This window comes from Pseudophryne corroboree, chromosome 10 (genome assembly GCF_028390025.1).
Source record: "Pseudophryne corroboree isolate aPseCor3 chromosome 10, aPseCor3.hap2, whole genome shotgun sequence".
NCBI lineage: Eukaryota > Metazoa > Chordata > Amphibia > Anura > Myobatrachidae > Pseudophryne > Pseudophryne corroboree.
Genome location: NC_086453.1, coordinates 183,848,453 through 183,871,992, shown reverse-complemented (window position 1 = coordinate 183,871,992; position 23,540 = coordinate 183,848,453).

Sequence of the window (23,540 nt, the reverse complement as noted above, 5' to 3'; positions counted from 1 at the left end):
GAAATCCCATCTATAAGTGCAACAGTATACAAGGTTCCATTCCCCAATTTTACAGCTGATCGTGATTTACACATGGGTTTAACGAGACCCCAAAATATCACTATGACATTCTATCAGTTTGCCCGGGATGGTATTGGGGATTATTGTTCTCAGCACATGTATAGGGTAGCGATCCACGTTGATTGTGACCGCCAACATCTCTAATGAGCGTGTCTCAACACTAACATAATGACCTCAGCATCCATGTATGGGAGCTGTATGCTACACATGTGACCGCGTCTGTACTAGTGATGCCGTCTCCGGCTGAGGTATGTTTGACTGCGGCCACAGCTCCCTGTGTAGCGCATCACACCACTGCATGCGCTGGCCACGGCTCCCGCGTCCCGGGACTGCACACTTGTTAATGAGTGTCACTGCTGGGAAGCAGACTCCAGCGTACCGCTGCTGCTGCGGTTGTCAGTTGTCTCATATATTCAGCACAGCATTAAGTACACATTATAAATCAAATCATATAACCTGATAACCATCAGGTTTGATGGTTGTCACTCAAACTCTGCCTGAGAAATCTTCAGTAGTGATGAATCCTCGATCTACAGTTTAGACCCCAAGACCAAATAGTTGGCCCAGTGGACCCCAATTGGAGGTGCACCGCCACAGAAGTTCTGACATAAGCGCAGCATGGCCAAGCAGATGGTGGCTGTTTTCGAGGACAAGATTGGTCATGTAGCTATCGTACCATTCATGCAGCAGCACACCATCGCTGGGTACTTGTATGCCAACCAATGCTTGCTACAAGTGCTGGAAGCCATTTCTAGGTGCCATCCAAGAACTTGTGGTGTGGTTCCCTTCTCCATCATAACAATGCACCTGCCCATAAGTCCAGGAAAGTGGTGGATTTTCTGGCCCATGAACTCACCCGGGAGCTTGGTCGTCCTCTCTACATTCCAGACCTGGCCCCCTGCAACATCTTTTTGTTTCCACAATTCAAATGCAGGATGCATGGGATTCATTTTAAGTCACGAGAAGCTGTAATGGAGACCTTGATCCAGCATGTGGAAGGCAAACCTGCTTTTAACTGGTCCAGCTGCTGCACCAAGTAATTTGAGCGCATGCAACTTTGCATAGACTCCTCTTGCGAATACTTAGAAAAAATGTAATGTTCACTTTGTTTAGAAGTATAATACTGTTTGTGCATCCAGAAACGCATTGCACATCACTTGTACAGTATGTGTTTATATGTGTGTACTAATCCATGGTGTACACGGTGGTTGTGAACAGTAGACACCAGCTGAAGAAGTACAGGTTGAGTATCCCATATCCTAATATCCGAAATACGGAATATTCCGAAATACAGACTTTTTTGAGCGAGAGTGAGATAGTGAAACTTTTGTTTTCTGATGGCTCAATGTACACAAACTTTGTTTAATACACACAGTTATTAAAAATATTGTATTAAATGACCTTCAGACTGTGTATATAAGGTGTATATGAAACATAAATGATTTGTGTGAATGTAGACACACTTTGTTTAATGCACAAAGTTTTAAAAAATATTGGCTAAAATGACCTTCAGGCTGTGTGTATAAGGTGCATATAAAACATAAATGCATTCTGTGCTTAGATTTAGGTCCTATCACCATGATATCTCACTATGGTATGCAATTATTCCAAAATACGGAAAAATCCGATATCCAAAATACCTCTGGTCCCAAGCATTTTGGATAAGGGATACTCAACCTGTATTTGGATCACACGCACTGGATAGATTTAACCAGATTCTGTGGTATATGATAGAATATACAGTAGTGCAGCCTTACTCATAGATACACTTGTAGTAGCGAAGATACAGCAAACCAGCCAGTCATTAATATTGGCACTTAACAGCAGGATTTTGGAGGGTCCCCCACGGAGCTAAGTGGTACCACTGTGGCGCTCTAACAAAGTGACAAGATGGTGCAGTGCATGACTAAAGTACGGTGGTCATCTTGGTAAAGCAGCATGCAGATGCTTCATAATAAAACAACATGGAGGGAAGCACAATAGCACACCTCCTGTTACAACAGTATGTAGGCAGGTATTCTGCATAGACGCCACAGAGCACAATAGTATACACGTTCACTAAGTGGGTGGAGAAAAACATTATTACAGAAATCATTTCATCATGCTCCTCCCCACTCGGTGGTCAGGGCTCCATTACATGATTTTGCAGATAAGTGGGTAGATAAAGCTTGTAACAATGCAAATTATGCCATCAAACCCAAATCATGTCAGTGAACTACATTGTGATATTACTGGTTGATAATCCCCTTCAGGGACTTCATGCAAAGCATGCTCTGGTAACCCTATCCCACTCCTACACTTTTTAAAAAATGATAATCTCTTCAGGGATTCTGTCACATTCAGTATGTGTATGTTTACTTAATGGTTATTTTTAATTGCAAAACTTTTGAAGTTTGAATATATATTTTTAACAAAATCGGTCAATATATAAAAAAAAAAATAATCCCTGAAGAGGTTAAAAGGTTTTGATTTTTTTTTTTGTAACTACACATTTTTTTTTCCAAATGGAGATTTAATCTTCTTTTGAAAATGTATACAAAATCCATTCTCAGCAAGACGCAATTCACGGTTTACAAAATGTCAGTTATATGCGCTGTATGAGCTGATTACAATTGTTTCTCTGCTCAGTTTTAATGCAATCATACATAGTTGCTGGATTTATTTATACAGCTGTGTAAATGTGGGTTCTATCAATCATTGCCTCTGTCCTCATAGCCAGCTGAAGAGATTCATTGGTAAGTAAGTGAATACAATATGACAAGCAATAAGGTTTCCTGACAGATTAGCACATAAATGTTACCACAGTGAATTGACAGTAAATTGACCACCAATTATAAAAACTCAGCACATTTGTCAAAATGTGGTATTGCTGATTTCTAAGGGCATAGTTTCAGATTGTACCATTGGGCATTCAGTCAATCATCTTGTAGGAGGTCCACTTTACTTGTGCAAGCTGTTCTTTTAGCAACACACACACACACACACACACACACACACACACACACACACACACACACACACACACACACACACACACACACACACACACACACCAGACACACAGTCTTATTTATACAGTGGTGCTTGAAAATTTGTGAACCCTTCAGAATTTTCTATATTACTGCAGAAATTTGGCCTAAAATTAACTCCGATTTTCACACAAGTCCTAAAAGTAGATAAAGAGAACCAAAGCAAACAAATGAGAAAAAAAAATTAAAAAAATTAGACGTGTTTATTTTTTTATTGGGAAAAATGATCCAATATCACATGTAATTGAGTGGCAAAAGTATATGAACCTTTAGGCTTAGCAGATATTTTGAAGAAGAAATTAGAGTCAGGTATTTTCAATCTATGGGATGACAACCAGGTGTGAGTGGATGGATTACATAAGTATTACCATTATACGGGATGAAGGATTTCAAAATTCTGACAGCGGCATCCCACCCGACAGAATACCGGCAGCGGGGTGAGCACTTACAGTCCCCTTGCGGGCTCACTGTGCTCGCCACGTGTGGTGTCGTTGGCTTGCAGTGCTCGCCACAGGATCTATTCCCACTCTATGAATGTCGTGGACACCCACAAGTGGGAATAGCCCTGGTGCGCAGGGGTTCCGGCTGTAAGCATTGTTGGTAGTTGGGATTTTGGCGTCGATATTCTGAATGCCAGGATCCCAACAGCCATCATTTTAACTGCACACAGAGAGAACAGGGATCTATCAAAGTCTGATGTTCACAACATATGTCTGTGAAAGTATATCATGCCTTGAACAAAGGAGATTTTTGAGGACCTCAGAAGAAGAGCTGTTGATGCTTATCAGGCTGGAAAAGGTTACAAAACAATCTCTAAAGAGTTTTCACTCCACCAATCAACAATCAGATTGTGTACAAATGGAGGAAATTCCAGATCATTATTACTCTCCCCAGGAGTGGTCGACCAACAAAGATCACGCCAAGAGCAAGGGATCTAATAGTTTGCAATGTCAAAAAGGAACCCAAGGTAACCTCTAAGCAACTGAAGGCCTTTCTCACATTAGCTAATGTTCATGAGTCCACCATCAGGAGGCCACTGAACAACAATGATGTCCATGGCAAGATTACAAGTTGAATGTTGCTGCTCTTCAAAAAGAACATTTCTTCCCATCTGCAGTTTGCTAAAGTTCATCTGGACAAGTCAGAAGGCTATTGTAACAATGTTTTGTGGGCAAGATACATCTTTTTGGTTTAACTGAGTAGCATTGTTTGGAGAAAGGAGAACACTGTTTTCCAGCAAAAAAAACCTCCTACCATCTGTAAAACATGGTGCTGGTAGTATCACAGTGTGGGCTTGTTTTGCTGCATCTGGCCCAGGATGACATGCCATCATTGATGGGACAATGAACTCTGAATTATACCAGAACTAGCTGTTCTACCCGTTCTTCGCACGGGAGTTTCTGATTTAAATATAAATTAGTGTTAAAAATTTGGTAAATCTATAGAACTGTAAATTTGAGACGTTTTAGTGTAAGTAAATATTAATCCAAACCATTAAAATTATTAATGGTTATTGGCATTACCCGAGGAGCACCCATAGCCGATATTGTAAAACGTGACAGGGCCATTCATGTAGTTTATTAAATTCTACACACTGGAGGTGCAATCCAAGTTTTGATTCGATTGTCCATTTGAGTGTTATCGTTCATGCAACGCAAGCCATGCAACAGTAATTACATCATTATGTTAACCCCCTTTTCTTCCCCTTAGAGGAGGTTTATTAAAATTCAAATTACTGTACATTTTTTTTCAATTTCCCACCTGCAGAATACCTATGTTAAATTTAATCTTCCTAACATATCGGGAAGTAAGAGAATTAATGATGAGTCAGTGAGTGAGTGAGGGCTTTCGCATTTTTGTATTTGATTAAATTCTACACTCTGGAGGTGCAATCCAATTGTCTGTTTGTGCAATATCGTTCACGCAATGCAAGCCACGCACCGGTATTGACATCATTATGTCAACCCTTTTTTTCATCCCCTTAGGGGAGGTTTATTAATATTCTAACTACGTAGTTCTCCTATTTCTCACCTGAAGAATACCTATGTTACATTTCAGCTTCCTACATATCGGAAAGTAAGAGAATTAGTGATGAGTCAGTCAATGAGTGAGTGAGTGAGTGAGGGCTTTCCCATATATATATATATATATATATAGATAGATAGATAGATAGATAGATAGATAGATAGATAGATAGATAGATATTCTAAAGGAAAATGTCAGGACAGCTATCCATGAGCTGCATCTCAAGAGAACTTGAGTCATGCAGCAAGACAACGACCCAAAGCACACAAGTCATTACACCAAAAAATGGTTAAAGAAGAATAAATTTTAAGTCCTGACTTTAATCCAATTGAAATGAATGTAAGAGTTGAAGCTGTTTTGTACAGAGGAATGGGATAAAATTCCTCCAAGCCGATGTTCAGGACTAATCAACAATTACCAGAAATGTTTACATGCAGTTATTGCAGCAAAAGGGGGTAATACCAGATACTGAAAGCAAAGGTTCACATACTTTTGCCACTCACAGATATGTGATATTGGATAATTTTCCTCAATAAAATATTGAGCACGTCTAATTTTTTTGTCTCATTTGTTTTATTTGGTTCTCTTTATCTACTTTTAGGACTTGTGTGAAAATCTGAGGTAGTTTTAAGCCAATTTTCAGCAGAAATCTAAACTTATTTGAAGGGTTCACAAACTTTTAAGCACCACTGTATATGTTTTTCACTTATATAATTAGAGATGAGGGGGTTAAGTTTTCTCAAAACTGAATCACCTAAATTTTAGCTTTCCGAGGGGATCCAAGTCCCAACTTTGTTATTTGTATTGGGCTAAGATCAGAAAATGAGGAAGAACGTCATCTTCCTGGCATCAGATCTTAGAGATGAGCGGGTTCGGTTCTCAGAGAGCTAAAACCCCCTGAACTTCACGTTCTGAGCCAGAATCCGTGTCTGGCTCGGACTTCCCACCAGACTCGGATCCCAGAATGAGGCAAAATGTCATCATCCCGCTGTCTGATTCTCGCGGGTTTTGGATTCCATATAAATAGCCGCACATCGCCGCCATTTTCACATGTTGCCTATGTCAATCCATAATAAGTAGGGGTACGGATGTTAACCACCTTGGAACATCCTCCCTTAAATGTCACCTGCAGTGCATTCATCATAAGTCATTGTCAAGTTCAGAAACTTTGGGTAATAGTGTAAGCAGTCCACTGACACCTTAATAATGTGATTTGTTTGAATATTATTTCTCTGTGAGGATGAGAATGTAAGCACTGAAGGGGTGGGGAATCTGAGGATGAGGACGACATCTTGCCTCTGTAGAGCCAGTTTGTGCAAGGAGAGACTAATTGCTTCTTTTTTTGTGGGGGCCCAAGCAATCCAATCATTTCAGCCACAGTTTGGTGGCAGACCCTGTCGCTGAAATGATTGGTTTGTTATAGTGTGCATGTCCTGTTTATACAACATAAGGGTGGGTGGGAGGGCACAAGGACAATTCCATCTTTCACGTCTTTTCTTTTCCACATCATTCCAGGGGTGCTGCCCCTCTGCCATATCAGTCCGGAGGTGCTGCCCCACTGCCATTTCAGGGGTGCTGTTGCCTGTCTACTGTGTTTTATAATTCTCCAGGGGTGCTGCCTATGCTGTATAATTCCAGGGGTGCTGCCATATAATTCCAGGGGTGCTGCTGTACTTTATCCTAGGTTTAAATTAAAGACTAGAGCAAAACAAGCTTCAACATCACAAACAGATTTGTTAAAACATAGCTGTAAAGGTGGAAATGGAAATTGCAATTTTGACAAAGTGTTTTCCAATGAGACCACATTTGTGGCCAAAGTCAGTCAATCTCAAAAGAGACAGAATCATAATCCAGTGCAACTGCCAGAGAGATAAAAGAGAGATTTTCTACCGGAGCATTAGAGAGAGGTTCTTCTCAATTATTTCCTGTTAGGGACTCACTCAAATGAATGGATCCAATTAGTCAACCTTAATTTTGATTTATTGTTAATGTTCCACATTTTGGGATTATTTATTTACAAAATGCGCATTTGTTGTACAGGGTTCTTTTCCTAAGGGCTACGTAGGGTTATCGCAAGACCTTGTGAAGTTAGAAGAACAAGGTTTCAGTGATCTTGCATTGCATCAGCTTTCCATTGCACTGCAGCACTAGATGGGCCAGGAGCTCCTGTGATGCAGAAACAGTTACTGAATAAGGCCCAGTATGGAGTCTCATGGTGGCTTACAGCCAGGAAGATGTCTGGCTTACCAGGTTGAGGCATGCTGTGGGCACAGAGGTTAGCATTGCTTCCTCCCACAGTCCTACTTATAGTATGAAATGATTTTCGACTGTAGAGTGGTAAGCTCCACTAGGGCAGGGGCTCAATAACAAAAAAATCACTGCACAATCCTGCTTGGTACTGTACCAAACCCATCCAAACTCAACTTGCCCCATCCAGGTCTGCTGTGGGGGCACAGGAAGGACTGCTAAAACATCTAAGGGGCTGCTTTATTTAAAAATTAAATATGAAAAATTTAAAACAAGACACACAGGTATACTCACTAGTGTGTAACTTGGACACACAGGTATGCTCACATGCATGTAACTGGGAGCTGTGAAAAATAAAAAAGGCATCTGCCACAAAATATGTAAATAAAAATGTAATAAAAAAATGGAAAAAAAAGAAACCCACGAGATTTTCACAAAATAAGTCTCCAGACTCCGTGGAGGGGAAAAATATCCAATCTTGATCCTGTGGTATAGACCAGTTTATTTGCATCCCAGCATTACATCCGAGATTATTTTAATCGCTGAAAATGGAGAAGGGGGTACAAATTCTGAGGCTTTGGCTCCTAGTTTTTCAGTTTGTCCAGTAAAGTGGTAATTATATATTTGCTTGGTTGAAGATCTTTCTATTCCACACCAATATAGGAGTGGAGGTGAAAGCCTGTGTGTTGTTCCTGATTGCGTGTGCCTCTCTAATATTTAATCACTTTCTTGACATTGTCCTCTTCCTCTTGCCTCTTCTCATAATGTGAAAAGTCATCAAAGAAGGAGGTGGTATGTTTGTAGCTAGCTATGATTCTGAGAACTTGGCGAGCTTTTTCCAGGGAGACCACCTGTCGCTGAAATGATGGGTTTATTAAACTGTGCATGTCCTGTTTAAACAACATAAGGGTGGGTGGGAGGGCCCAAGGCAATTCTATCTTGCGCCTCTTTTTTTTCTTTGCATTATATGCTCTTTGGGTCCTAGTTTTTAAAACTGCCCTCCTGTCTGCCACTGCAGTGCCACTCCTAGATGGGCCAGGTGTTTGTGCCGCCTACTTGTGTTACTTAGCTTATTCATCCAGCTACCTCGTCCCAACCTTTTGGCCTACAAACAATATTGTGAGGTGTTCAGAATAGACTAAAAATGAATGGAAATGAATTTCATTGAGGTTAACAATGCCATAGGATCAAAATTACCCCCAAATTCTGAGATTTTAGCTGTTTTTATGTTTTTTTTTTAAAAAACATACAGATCCAAAACCAAAACCCGATAGGGTGGTTTTGGGAAAACCAATCCAGATGTAAAACACGAGCGGAGATCCAGATCCAAAACCAAAACACAAAACACGAAAAGTGTCCACCGCACATCTCTATCGACGGATCTCATGTGTTTCTCATTGCATATAAAATTCCCTCCCTCGTGTTTAGGTACCATTTCACACAGGTTATTTGACAGGGTGTGGGCAGGGCTCTCTGATTTAGCAAAAAGTTTTTTTGGTTATCAGCTAAAAAAAATTAACAAACTTAGGGGCACTGACTCATTTAGGACTGCACAATGTACCTAAATTAGGACTGCACAAAGTCAGTAAAGGTAGGGGCACTGTACAGAGGCATCACTTAACACAGTGACAAGCTGCCAGTGTCCACCAAAAGGAAAGAGTCCCATCCGGTCATATAACAGCATCCCTGTCAAATAGATTGAATTCTGTATGGAATACACACTGCCCAAAAATATTCATTCAATAATTATAAATACATTTATTGAATGCGAAAGATTCTTCTTATTAACATTTATTTATTTATGTATTTCTTAACAGTTTCTTATATAGCGCAGCAAATTCCGTTGTACTTTACATTTACATACAAACTGGCTGTACATAATAACTATGAAAGAGAAATTATATACCTTATAAAAAAGTAATAGTTTAATATCACCTTTAAAAAATAACACTTTGTTTTAACAAGAAACACTTTGTTTAAGAAGGTATTATCTTGATACTGAGAATCCACTGCATTAATACAAAAAATATGTGACCAGTGCTAATATTTGTCACTTTGTAGATACATTGTGGTCAAATCCTCTTAGTCGCAATGATTTCGGGGGTGCCTTTCATCGCGGCAGCAGCCACAATTTAGGAATTTAAGACTGAGGTACTGTACTTATTAAGTGACATGTGGCCAATCATGGATATGCTTAAAACCTGGATTGTTAGGGTGCCTTGAGGACAGTGTTTGCAAACCTCTGCTTTAAGACACAAAAATAGCGTTATGTAGAGTCCCTATACAGCTCATAAAATCCTATTGAAATTTACTGTACAATGTTAAATCAATGTATCTAGGAAGTGACACATTAGCACTGGTCACTTTACTGATATTTAGTATCAATGTAGTGGATTTTGAGTAACAAGATTATACGGGATGGGTTTTGCATCCTGGCAGTCGGGATGCTGGCGGTCATCAGACCCGACACCGCCACTGAAACACTGACCACCAGGACCCCAAAGGTAAGTATCTGGGTGGATATTAGAGTTAAGGCCCAGGGGTGTAAGCTTATGGTTAGGCATTGGGGGGTTAGTCTAGGCACTAGGGGGGTGGTTAGCTGTAGCCTCCACCCCCTGCATTTTAACCTCAGCTACCACCAAAAGAGGGTTAGGGTTGTGGGGGAGGGATAGCTTACTTACTCCCAAAAACTGTTGGGATTCTTGGTTTCGGGATGCCAGTGTTGGTCATGTGACCGCCTGCATACCGAACACCAGGATAATAGATCACACCGGATGAAATTTTTAAAGCGATATTAAATTATATTAAGTTTTTATAATCACTCTTAAACAAATAATTGCAATGCACAGCCAGTTTGTATATACAGTAAATGTCAGTTCATTTTTAGAATCTTTATGTATTCAATAAATGTTTTTACTTTTTTCTTGAATATTTTTTGGGCAGTGTGTATGGTGGTCATTTCTTGTTATAGCGCCACTATTAAGTAGTCGATGGTAGACCCTAGCTATGACCTCCATGAAGATAGCCAAACCCTCTATTCAGACTATACCCACACCACACTGGACACACACCCACATTACTAGTCACACCACCGCAGTGCTTGTCACACCTCCTGCTGAGGCACACAATAGGCCCTTCATAAAATTCAGGTCCAGGCCCATGTGGACCTTTATCTGGCACTGAGTACAGCCCCTTAAACACATTACACCACACAGTAGTACCCCTTATACACATGCCACAGTACAGCCCCTTAAACACATTACACCACACAGTAGTACCCCTTATACACATGCCACAGTACAGCCCCTTAAACACATTACACCACACAGTAGTACTCCTTATACACATGCCACAGTACAGCCCCTTAAACACATTACACCACACAGTAGTAGACATTATGCCACAAAGTAGAGAACCTTATACAAATTACTCAACAAAGTAGAGCCCCTTATACACGTTATGCCACACAGTAGAGCCATTTAAACACATTACACCTCACAGTAGTACCCCTTATAGATGTTATGCCCCTTATACATGTTACAACAGCTGTGCCCTCAGGTGCTGTGTATGTGTTATAGCAAAATAAAATGAACGCTGATGAGATGTATGTATGTCAACTATTAGTATAGATGTTTATTTATTTATTAAGAACACATACAGTGGGGTAAGTACTGTCAATTCCAAGCCAGTCTCATAAGCACATTCATGTGTAAATACAATCACTACAGCTGACCTTATACTTCCCCTACTGTATCTCACTGCCTTCATCCTGGAGTAACTGGATACCAGGAAGAACTTCACCCGGTGTGCAAGTGTGCAGTCCTGCAGAGGGTATCCCATGAAGGTGCTGCTGAGTTCCTTATTGTAAGCCATCTGACCGGGAGGCATTCTTTGATGTGGTCAGTGAGCACTGTTCTCTGTAACTCAAGGCAGGGGCCATACAGGTGTCCCTGGTGCACTCTGTGTACTGTAGTGGCGGCAGGCAGTGATGATATACTGTAGTGCCGCTTCAACCTGGGTCTTGAGTGCAGCTCCAATAACATTGTGGGGTTGGGGAGGGGGTACTTACAGCTTTCTTGCTGTACTGCTGCAGTCTTGTTACAGTGTTATGTGTATGTATGCCTGTCGGATCCAATCAGCGGCCATTACCATTTTAACAGGCCACTGGTCGCTTGAGAGACAGCCATTCTCAGCCAACCATCAGCCTGTTATCATGGTAGCAGCTGCTGATTAGATCTGACAACACACAGCTTTCTGGACCATAACACTAAGATCCGACACTGCGGTCTCTGTGTTTTGTCTCTTTTTCAGATCCAAGCCTGGCAGTAAGACCCAAGCCAGGACTCAGATTCTCTTTGAACCCTAAATTCGGGTGGGTTCAGTTTCCAGGAAACCCAACCCTCTCATCTCTACTATTTTCCAATACATGCTCTATTGTGCTCCGTATACAGACTCAGTAACACATAATATACAAGAGTTGAATATCACATTAATCAGCACAGTTGCAAACAAGATGCAATTTTCGGCAAAAAAGACATTGCACTGGACCTGCCGGCTCAATTGCGACAGGCATCTTTATAGTGTGTTGAGGCTAGATGTATGAGAACACATCTGTAATAATCTGTTACCTGAAGACACTGGTGTAATTTTGTCAATATACTGTAGCCACTAGAATTAAAGCGCCAATTTGTTTTGTGGCTAAACCAGGTTGGCTTTGCCTTAACACATATCTCTACAACAAATCTACAGGCTACAGTATATCGCCAGTGTTGTGTCAGTATCTGCAACTCGCAGTCTTTTACATTTGGGCCTGTAGATGGATTTATTTATTTTTTTGTATTGGTCCATGTTAGAAATCAATGCACTGCAGTAAGTATTCCCACAATTACTTTCATGTACGGAACATTGCAAGTTACTTTTCCATCATTATAACCACAGCTTTTTTGCATTATTATTGTTTTGTATTAAATATTAAGGTTTTGTTTTTCACTATTTCAATTTTTTTTAACAGTTCCCGGATTCTGGTCCAGCAGAAACCCAACTGACCTCTCACTGTTTAGCGAATAAATGAAAACCCTTTGAAGATAGATAACATACAGTTTGAAAGTTAGAAGACCAAAAACTCACTGTAAAATGAAGCATGTAGACTCTAATAAAGATTAATGGTTGGAAAAACAAGGCTGTTGTATAAACATTTAGAACATGGACTCCCTCCCGTTCTAGAACAATGTTTCCGCTTTATGTCCTTGGAAAAGAGCTGCTATACACAGGCAATATGTTTGCATTTCCACCCTTCTTTTAAATATATTTTTATAATACCTTGTTTATTATGTTTGGCTGGTTTTTCTAAGCAAATACATTGCAAAAAGATTTTCTGTCATACTATAGCAGATATAAATTGCTGAATTATATTTTCGCAATGTACAGGTAGCATGTACAGTGATATAATAATCTTATTTATTGTAGTGTTATATTATTACAGCATTACTGTCAACATTGTGCACATTGTAAATATATTGTTGTTGCTTTTCTTCTACATTGAGAATGCACAATCCAGGCCCAAAATGCTGTATGCTGGCTATGCCATCAGCTTTATTAATGTGGCCGAAGGTTGCAGCTCCATAAATGTGCTATAACTACTGACATGGTTAATGAAAACTCCTGTTCGCCTATTATATTATTGCAGACAGATACTAGATTTTTTTCATGCCTTATCTGCAGTGGTGTAAGTAGAGAAAATCTCTTAGTGGTACTCTGTGCATGGGCCACAAAACGAGGGACATGGGACATGTATCATACAGTGCAACGTCACTTCCATTCCGAATACACCTTCAGTGGCAGATTTTTACTTTTGCAGCCCCCCAATAAAATCTGCCACCCTTAGTGAGCCAGTTGCAGTCCATGGGGGTTATTCAGAGTTGGTAGCAAACAAAAAAAGTTAGCAATTGGGCAAAACCATGTTGCACTGCAGGTGGGGCAGATGTTACATGTGTAGAGAGATTAGATTTTGGTGGGGTGTGTTCAAACTGAAACTGAAATCTACATTGCAGTGTACAAAAAAAGCAGCCAGTATTTACCCTGTACAGAAACAATATAACCCACCCAAATCTATTTCTCTCTGCATGTTCCATCTGCCCTACATGCAGTTTGCTAACAACTCTGAATAACCCGCTATGACTGTACTAACTTTACTGTGACTGGTAGTGATGGTGGTAAGTTCTACCTGTCAGTCATCCACACGACAGACAGCCCCAGTGGGAGGTGTTTTCTCCCTCTGGAACTGCCAGACTGGGCTGCAATCAGGGCAGTATGGAGTCTGGCTGGGCCCAGGTACTTTTTAGATGGCATGGCCTAATCACAGAAGGTGCAGCCATGCACCCTTAGAAAAAAAATACAGAAAAAATTGTATCTTAAGCGCCTCCCTTTCCACACTGCAGCCCAGCACACAGCAGCATGTGATGAGTTGTGGAGAGTATCTGCTGCTGCCAGGTAAGGGGCGGGGGAGACCAGGGCCCCCACTGGGCGCCTACATCAAACATGGACCCGAGTAATTAGTACCCACTCCCCCCCTCTTGTCGTCAATGGCTGCAATTGGTAGAGTGTGCTTATAGTGGGAAGCCACTGCCTGCCTTATCATCAGCTCTTGCTAGCTTCTATGGGCTGCAGTCAATGCAGTCCATAGAAGCTGATGTTTTGCACATGCGCAGTCCTGCCATTGCATATGCACATGTGCCGGTTCCGGCGCTTGTGAGCTCTATTGTGCAGGTGCAGGGACCCAGTTGGCAGCTGGGAATATGGTTTCCTCTGATCCTCCAGAGCAGGCAGCACACCCAGTGGCAGCCCCCATCCTCCACAAAGGTAGGAGCTCCCACTGCCTATATGGTGGTTGGAAACTCTGAAGAAGCAGATCCCATCTGGGTGTCTTCATTTGGTATTCACTTTTCATATAGGAGATCACATTATCTGGACGATACCTGTTGGTGTACAAACAGTGGCGTCACAACGGGGGTGCGGGGGGTGCGGCCCGCTCCCGGGTGTCACCCGCCGAGGGGTGACACCAAAATGCCGGCTCCTGCAGAGTGACAGAAGCCGAGTGCTGCACTGTTATATTATGTGCAGCACTCGGCTCCTGTCACTTTGTAGGAGCCAGCACTGCAGGGACAGCACCTCCCGAGAGTCAGCCCTCACCTCCCACACCCCCCAGTGAAAAAAAAAACGGGTGTCGGGACGCGAAGCCCCGCCCCTCCACAAAGCCCCGCCCCCTTTGCGTACCTGCAATGGTGTAAAAATGGGTTCCACCTGTGAAGCCCCGCCCCTCCGTTTAAGCCCCGCCCATTCCTGCGAAACCCCGCCTCTTTTCTCCTCGCTGCCGCACCGGGTGTCACAGAGGTGAGTGACGCCTCTGTGTACAAATATAACTAATGTCATCATCATACAAAAGAGGTTCAACCAGACTCATGCCCCTTGTCACCTTCTGCCCCCTGTATCCACTCCAGCCTCCTGCCCCTTATGTATCTCCAATCTCCCATCTTTATAGCCTCCTGTCCCCTGTCTGTCCAGGTTCCTGCCATGTGTGTCTCTCCAGCCTTCTGCCTCGTCACTCTATCTCCCTGCCACATCACTGTAGTCTCTGTGTCTCTCAGCCTCAACCCCCTTCCATGTGTCTCTCAGCCTCCCCCATATGGCAGATCCATGGGTACAGTGGATGATGGCAGATCCCTGGGTACAGGGGATGTCAGCAGATCCCTGGGTAAAGTGCTGACAGGGGGTGAGGACAGATCTGGGGCCAGGCCATGTCACCAGATCTCTGGGTAAAGTGCTGACACTGACAGCAGTGAAGACAGATCTCTGGGTTCAAGAGGTAACACTGCCAGGGGCTGAGAACAGATCTTGTGGTACAGGGGGTGAGGGCAGATTTAGGTTCAGAGTTGAAGGCAGATCAATATTTAGGCAGATTTAGGTTCAGAGTTGAAGGCAGGGGGTGAGGGCATAATTTTGGATACAGGGGCAGGGGGTGAGGGCAAATCTGGGGACCGTGGGTGACTCTGGCAGGTGGTTTGGGGAGATCTTGGGACAGGAGCTGCAATGGCAAATATGGGTACAGGGCCTGAGAGCAAATCTGGGGGCAGGGCATGAAGACAGATCTGGAGACATGCCCATCTATTGGCTGCACCAGCCATCAATCAGCTAGAGCTCTCCTTATTGCCGGTTAACAGCCTTTTCCCCTGGCACATCCCTCCTGGCTCCCGGATGGGAGAAGGCTGCTGTTGAGGCTTCTGTTGAGCCGCTTTCATCTGGTGTGGAGACCTTCTTGGCCACTGTGGTGGGATTGCATGTGGCCTGAGGCTGCAGTGGCTGCTGCCCTTGACCATATTCAGAGGAGACCAACAGCAACAGTGCATGCACCTGATTCTCACTCCAACCTCCACTGTGCTCCTAGCAGCCGTGGCTAAGAAGGAAGAGCTGTCATGCCACCAAGCACCATGGTCTTGCTCAGTGGCACAGTACAGAAATAATGGCATCACATTTGGCATTTTGCTGCACCCAGGCCCCTGCCAGTTCCGGTCCTTGGTCCTCACATAGATATTTGAGTACCCTAAATAATTATAAGTATTGCTGACTGAGTGACATATCACTTTATAAAACATTACTTTATTACTGTATATAAAAAGCTCTAAATGGAATTCGCTTTGTGAATAAAACAATCTCTGTCACAGTCATTCAATACACATTAACCACTTGCCTGGCATGGTCGAATCAGATGCGACCATGCCTGCAAGTGCTCTATCTGACCTGGTCGCACAGGATGCGACCAGTCAGATAGAGAGTGTTAGCAGCGGCAGGGAAGAGAAACTTCCCTCCGCTGCTGCTGTCCGGTCCCTCTGCCTCCCTGCACCCTCCCCTACTGATTGCCGTGCTGCCGATCACTGCTGATCGGTCAGCATGGCAGGATCCCCCCATCCAGCGGCTGCAGACAATGGCAGCCGCTGGGGAGTGTAAATTAACCCTCCCAAGCCACCCCACAGACCCCACCTGTAAACCTGGAGGCTGTCCCGACTTTCAAAATGAAAGCCGCTATGGTCGCAATGTTCCTAATGTTCCGATGGACACAATGTTCCTGATCGATGTTTCGATGTTTGTGAAAAAATATTTATTTTTTATAAAAAATAAAAAAAAAAGTTTTTTCTTTTTTCTTTTTTTTTAAACTAAATTCGTTTGGGGGTAGGGTTAAATTCATGTTCTTCACCTAATTCACTCATAAAAAAACCCCGACAATTTCAGAGCGGTTTTTGGCAAAATAAATTGTCAGTTAAGTGGATAAAAGAGATTTACCACATAAAATTTACGCATTAGTCCCTTTACTATTTGTAACAATCATAGGCATTGGTGTCACTATATCTTCCACTATAGCCAGTGTAGCGCAGTCCTCATACAAAGAAAAATGGCAGAATATAGTGTAATACTATTTGGAAACAATATTTATCACTAAAGGTTCAAGTTAAAATGCCCCCTACATAATATAAGATAATACACAACTTATCTGCAACAGCAATAGGGTCAGACTCTTAGTCCAAAGGAATGTAGCCCAAAGTGCAGTGTATAGGTAGTGGAGATAATCAAGTGCTCCACAGGAGCCCCAGTACATTAATCTGTCAGAGACTTCACTGGGCCTTACAACCTACCTGATGAGACAGTGCCCAAAAGGAGGGACTGACCAGCCAAAATTGGGAAGATTGGGAGCAGGGGTTAAAGTGGGGGGGAATGGGGTGAAACTGAGTTCCATCACTGTAATGGTAGGGGTAACTAGTTAAAACTCCTCCACGGCTCTGCACAGTAATTCCATGCAAGAAGTCCGCCCCATCACCCATGTCAATAGATGATGCAGGCAGCACTAGTGTTACTTATGAGCTGCAGTTACCTGCCCCTTCCTCAGATCCTGGAGGCTTTATGGTCCTCCTCCACCTGCAGCCAACCCCTCCTGGTACTCACACACTCTGTGTCTGTTGGAAGGTGTTATTCCCCTCAGGTCCCAGTGGCTTCCTTTTCTGGCACTGTGTATGTGATATCATCACCACCGCTGAAGTGAAGAACCATGAAGAGGAGCAGGCTCTGTGTATTTTGAAGACAAAGTGAAAGGGAGACTGGAAGAACAGAAGCAGGGAAGCTGCTGGAGGGACACAGGGTATGGAGCTGCTAGAGGGACAGGGGTGATGAGCTGCTGGAGTGACAGAGTTAGGGATGTGTATAAGGAGCACTACTGCGGGCAGTGTGTTTAAGGGTCACTACAACTTTGGGTATTATGTGCATAAAGGGCACTACAACCGTGCGCATTATGTGCATAAGGGGCACTACTGCGGGCATTAAGTGCATAAGGGGCACTACTGTGTGGCATAATGTGTATAAGGGGTACCACTGTGAAGCATAATATAAAAAAGGGGCACCACTGAGTGATGTAATGTGAATAAGGGGCACTACTGAGTGATATTATGTGAATAAGAGGCTCCACTATGGTGTAATATGAGTCAGGGGCACTATGTGCAATGTAATGTGAATAAGATTGTGCTACTGTGTGGTGTAATTTGAATTGGGAGTGCTATTGTGTGCCACGTCCCTTCCTTTGTGAGACCACTGTCCCTTTATAAAGTATGGGAGGTAGGGCACAAATTTATAGTTGGCAGACGGGTGCCGAAAAACCTAGCACTGACCCTGACTACAAAGGGGTGGGTAAATGAGTTACACCACCTCTCTAGGACCCCTTTATGCCCTGGTTTGGGAGGTATGCTGCAATGGGCTATTTAAGTTAGTTTTAGGTCTTATTCAAAGTTAGGCCAAGTTGCATTCCACTTCAACTCCAAACTACAGTACACTGTAAAAAATAACCTACTGTACCCAGTATTTTTGTAGTCCATGCACAAGCAACATATTGCAATTGCACCATACTTATCTCTTTCCTGGAACTCTGGGAGACTCCCTCATTTTGAATGGTTCCACAGACTCCCAGCAGAATGGGCCAATATACCCTAGTGAATGGGTATAATGAGGGTGTTCATTTCCACAATGGGGGTGGGGTCATTAGGAAGAGATTTACATTATCACACCCCACACTGGCCACCTACATCTCCACTTCAGGAACTCTCCTTTTAAGATGGATTTGCTCCTGAGAATAATTATTCACAGTGCCAAACTTTAGTCATACAGATGTTTTGAATATTTATAATAATAGACCAAATATAGCCTTTAAAGGCATATATACTAGAGATGAGCGCCGGAAATTTTTCGGGTTTTGTGTTTTGGTTTTGGGTTCGGTTCCGCGGCCGTGTTTTGGGTTCGACCGCGTTTTGGCAAAACCTCACCGAATTTTTTTTGTCGGATTCGGGTGTGTTTTGGATTCGGGTGTTTTTTCAAAAAACCCTAAAAAACAGCTTAAATCATAGAATTTGGGGGTCATTTTGATCCCAAAGTATTATTAACCTCAAAAACCATAATTTCCACTCATTTTCAGTCTATTCTGAATACCTCACACCTCACAATATTATTTTTAGTCCTAAAATTTGCACCGAGGTCGCTGTGTGAGTAAGATAAGCGACCCTAGTGGCCGACACAAACACCGGGCCCATCTAGGAGTGGCACTGCAGTGTCACGCAGGATGTCCCTTCCAAAAAACCCTCCCCAAACAGCACGACGCAAAGAAAAAAAGAGGCGCAATGAGGTAGCTGTGTAAGTAAGATAAGCGACCCTAGTGGCCGACACAAACACCGGGCCCATCTAGGAGTGGCACTGCAGTGTCACGCAGGATGTCCCTTCCAAAAAACCCTCCCCAAACAGCACATGACGCAAAGAAAAAAAGAGGCGCAATGAGGTAGCTGAGTGTGTGAGTAAGATAAGCGACCCTAGTGGCCGACACAAACACCGGGCCCATCTAGGAGTGGCACTGCAGTGTCACGCAGGATGTCCCTTCCAAAAAACCCTCCCCAAACAGCACATGACGCAAAGAAAAAAAGAGGCGCAATGAGGTAGCTGTGTGAGTAAGATAAGCGACCCTAGTGGCCGACACAAACACCGGGCCCATCTAGGAGTGGCACTGCAGTGTCACGCAGGATGTCCCTTCCAAAAAACCCTCCCCAAACAGCACATGACGCAAAGAAAAAAAGAGGCGCAATGAGGTAGCTGACTGTGTGAGTAAGATAAGCGACCCTAGTGGCCGACACAAACACCGGGCCCATCTAGGAGTGGCACTGCAGTGTCACGCAGGATGTCCCTTCCAAAAAACCCTCCCCAAACAGCACATGACGCAAAGAAAAAAAGAGGCGCAATGAGGTAGCTGACTGTGTGAGTAAGATAAGCGACCCTAGTGGCCGACACAAACACCGGGCCCATCTAGGAGTGGCACTGCAGTGTCATGCAGGATGTCCCTTCCAAAAAACCCTCCCCAAACAGCACATGACGCAAAGAAAAAAAGAGGCGCAATGAGGTAGCTGACTGTGTGAGTAAGATAAGCGACCCTAGTGGCCGACACAAACACCGGGCCCATCTAGGAGTGGCACTGCAGTGTCACGCAGGATGTCCCTTCCAAAAAACCCTCCCCAAACAGCACATGACGCAAAGAAAAAAAGAGGCGCAATGAGGTAGCTGTGTGAGTAAGATAAACGACCCTAGTGGCCGACACAAACACCGGGCCCATCTAGGAGTGGCACTGCAGTGTCACGCAGGATGTCCCTTCCAAAAAACCCTCCCCAAACAGCACATGACGCAAAGAAAAAAAGAGGCGCAATGAGGTAGCTGACTGTGTGAGTAAGATAAGCGACCCTAGTGGCCGACACAAACACCGGGCCCATCTAGGAGTGGCACTGCAGTGTCACGCAGGATGTCCCTTCCAAAAAACCCTCCCCAAACAGCACATGACGCAAAGAAAAAAAGAGGCGCAATGAGGTAGCTGACTGTGTGAGTAAGATAAGCGACCCTAGTGGCCGACACAAACACCGGGCCCATCTAGGAGTGGCACTGCAGTGTCACGCAGGATGGCCCTTCCAAAAAACCCTCCTCAAACAGCACATGACGCAAAGAAAAATAAAAGAAAAAAGAGGTGCAAGATGGAATTGTCCTTGGGCCCTCCCACCCACCCTTATGTTGTATAAACAGGACATGCACACTTTAACCAACCCATCATTTCAGTGACAGGGTCTGCCACACGACTGTGACTGATATGACGGGTTGGTTTGGACCCCCCCCAAAAAAGAAGCAATTAATCTCTCCTTGCACAAACTGGCTCTACAGAGGCAAGATGTCCACCTCATCATCATCCTCCGATATATCACCGTGTACATCCCCCTCCTCACAGATTATCAATTCGTCCCCACTGGAATCCACCATCTCAGCTCCCTGTGTACTTTGTGGAGGCAATTGCTGCTGGTCAATGTCTCCGCGGAGGAATTGATTATAATTCATTTTAATGAACATCATCTTCTCCACATTTTCTGGATGTAACCTCGTACGCCGATTGCTGACAAGGTGAGCGGCGGCACTAAACACTCTTTCGGAGTACACACTTGTGGGAGGGCAACTTAGGTAGAATAAAGCCAGTTTGTGCAAGGGCCTCCAAATTGCCTCTTTTTCCTGCCAGTATAAGTACGGACTGTGTGACGTGCCTACTTGGATGCGGTCACTCATATAATCCTCCACCATTCTTTCAATGGGGAGAGAATCATATGCAGTGCCAGTAGACGACATGTCCGTATCCGTAATCGTTGTCAGGTCCTTCAGTCCGGACCAGATGTCAGCATCAGCAGTCGCTCCAGACTGCCCTGCATCACCGCCAGCGGGTGGGCTCGGAATTCTGAGCCTTTTCCTCGCACCCCCAGTTGCGGGAGAATGTGAAGGAGGAGATGTTGACAGGTCGCGTTCCGCTTGACTTGACAATTTTCTCACCAGCAGGTCTTTCAACCCCAGCAGACTTGTGTCTGCCGGAAAGAGAGATCCAAGGTAGGCTTTAAATCTAGGATCGAGCACGGTGGCCAAAATGTAGTGCTCTGATTTCAACAGATTGACCACCCGTGAATCCTTGTTAAGCGAATTAAGGGCTCCATCCACAAGTCCCACATGCCTAGCGGAATCGCTCCGTGTTAGCTCCTCCTTCAATGTCTCAAGCTTCTTCTGCAAAAGCCTGATGAGGGGAATGACCTGACTCAGGCTGGCAGTGTCTGAACTGACTTCACGTGTGGCAAGTTCAAAGGGCATCAGAACCTTGCACAACGTTGAAATCATTCTCCACTGCGCTTGAGACAGGTGCATTCCACCTCCTATATCGTGCTCAATTGTATAGGCTTGAATGGCCTTTTGCTGCTCCTCCAACCTCTGAAGCATATAGAGGGTTGAATTCCACCTCGTTACCACTTCTTGCTTCAGATGATGGCAGGGCAGGTTCAGTAGTTTTTGGTGGTGCTCCAGTCTTCTGTACGTGGTGCCTGTACGCCGAAAGTGTCCCGCAATTCTTCTGGCCACCGACAGCATCTCTTGCACGCCCCTGTCGTTTTTTAAAAAATTCTGCACCACCAAATTCAAGGTATGTGCAAAACATGGGACGTGCTGGAATTTGCCCAGATTTAATGCACACACAATATTGCTGGTGTTGTCCGATGCCACAAATCCACAGGAGAGTCCAATTGGGGTAAGCCATTCCGCGATGATCTTCCTCAGTTGCCGTAAGAGGTTTTCAGCTGTGTGCGTATTCTGGAAACCGGTGATACAAAGCGTAGCCTGCCTAGGAAAGAGTTGGCGTTTGCGAGATGCTGCTACTGGTGCCGCCGCTGCTGTTCTTGCGGCGGGAGTCCATACATCTACCCAGTGGGCTGTCACAGTCATATAGTCCTGACCCTGCCCTGCTCCACTTGTCCACATGTCCGTGGTTAAGTGGACATTGGGTACAACTGCATTTTTTAGGACACTGGTGAGTCTTTTTCTGACGTCCGTGTACATTCTCGGTATCGCCTGCCTAGAGAAGTGGAACCTAGATGGTATTTGGTAACGGGGGCACACTGCCTCAATAAATTGTCTAGTTCCCTGTGAACTAACGGCGGATACCGGACGCACGTCTAACACCAACATAGTTGTCAAGGCCTCAGTTATCCGCTTTGCAGCAGGATGACTGCTGTGATATTTCATCTTCCTCGCAAAGGACTGTTGAACAGTCAATTGCTTACTGGAAGTAGTACAAGTGGGCTTACGACTTCCCCTCTGGGATGACCATCGACTCCCAGCAGCAACAACAGCAGCGCCAGCAGCAGTAGGCGTTACACGCAAGGATGCATCGGAGGAATCCCAGGCAGGAGAGGAATCATCAGAATTGCCAGTGACATGGCCTGCAGGACTATTGGCATTCCTGGGGAAGGAGGAAATTGACACTGAGGGAGTTGGTGGGGTGGTTTGCGTGAGCTTGGTTACAAGAGGAAGGGATTTACTGGTCAGTGGACTGCTTCCGCTGTCACCCAAAGTTTTTGAACTTGTCACTGACTTATTATGAATGCGCTGCAGGTGACGTATAAGGGAGGATGTTCCGAGGTGGTTAACGTCCTTACCCCTACTTATTACAGCTTGACAAAGGGAACACACGGCTTGACAAATGTTGTCCGCATTTCTGGTGAAATACTTCCACACCGAAGAGCTGATTTTTTTGGTATTTTCACCAGGCATGTCAACGGCCATATTCCTCCCACGGACAACAGGTGTCTCCCCGGGTGCCTGACTTAAACAAACCACCTCACCATCAGAATCCTCCTGGTCAATTTCCTCCCCAGCGCCAGCAACACCCATATCCTCCTCATCCTGGTGTACTTCAACACTGACATCTTCAATCTGACTATCAGGAACTGGACTGCGGGTGCTCCTTCCAGCACTTGCAGGGGGCGTGCAAATGGTGGAAGGCGCATGCTCTTCACGTCCAGTGTTGGGAAGGTCAGGCATCGCAACCGACACAATTGGACTCTCCTTGTGGATTTGGGATTTCGAAGAACGCACAGTTCTTTGCTGTGCTTTTTCCAGCTTGAGTCTTTTCATTTTTCTAGCGAGAGGCTGAGTGCTTCCATCCTCATGTGAAGCTGAACCACTAGCCATGAACATAGGCCAGGGCCTCAGCCGTTCCAGGCCACTCCGTGTGGTAAATGGCATATTGGCAAGTTTACGCTT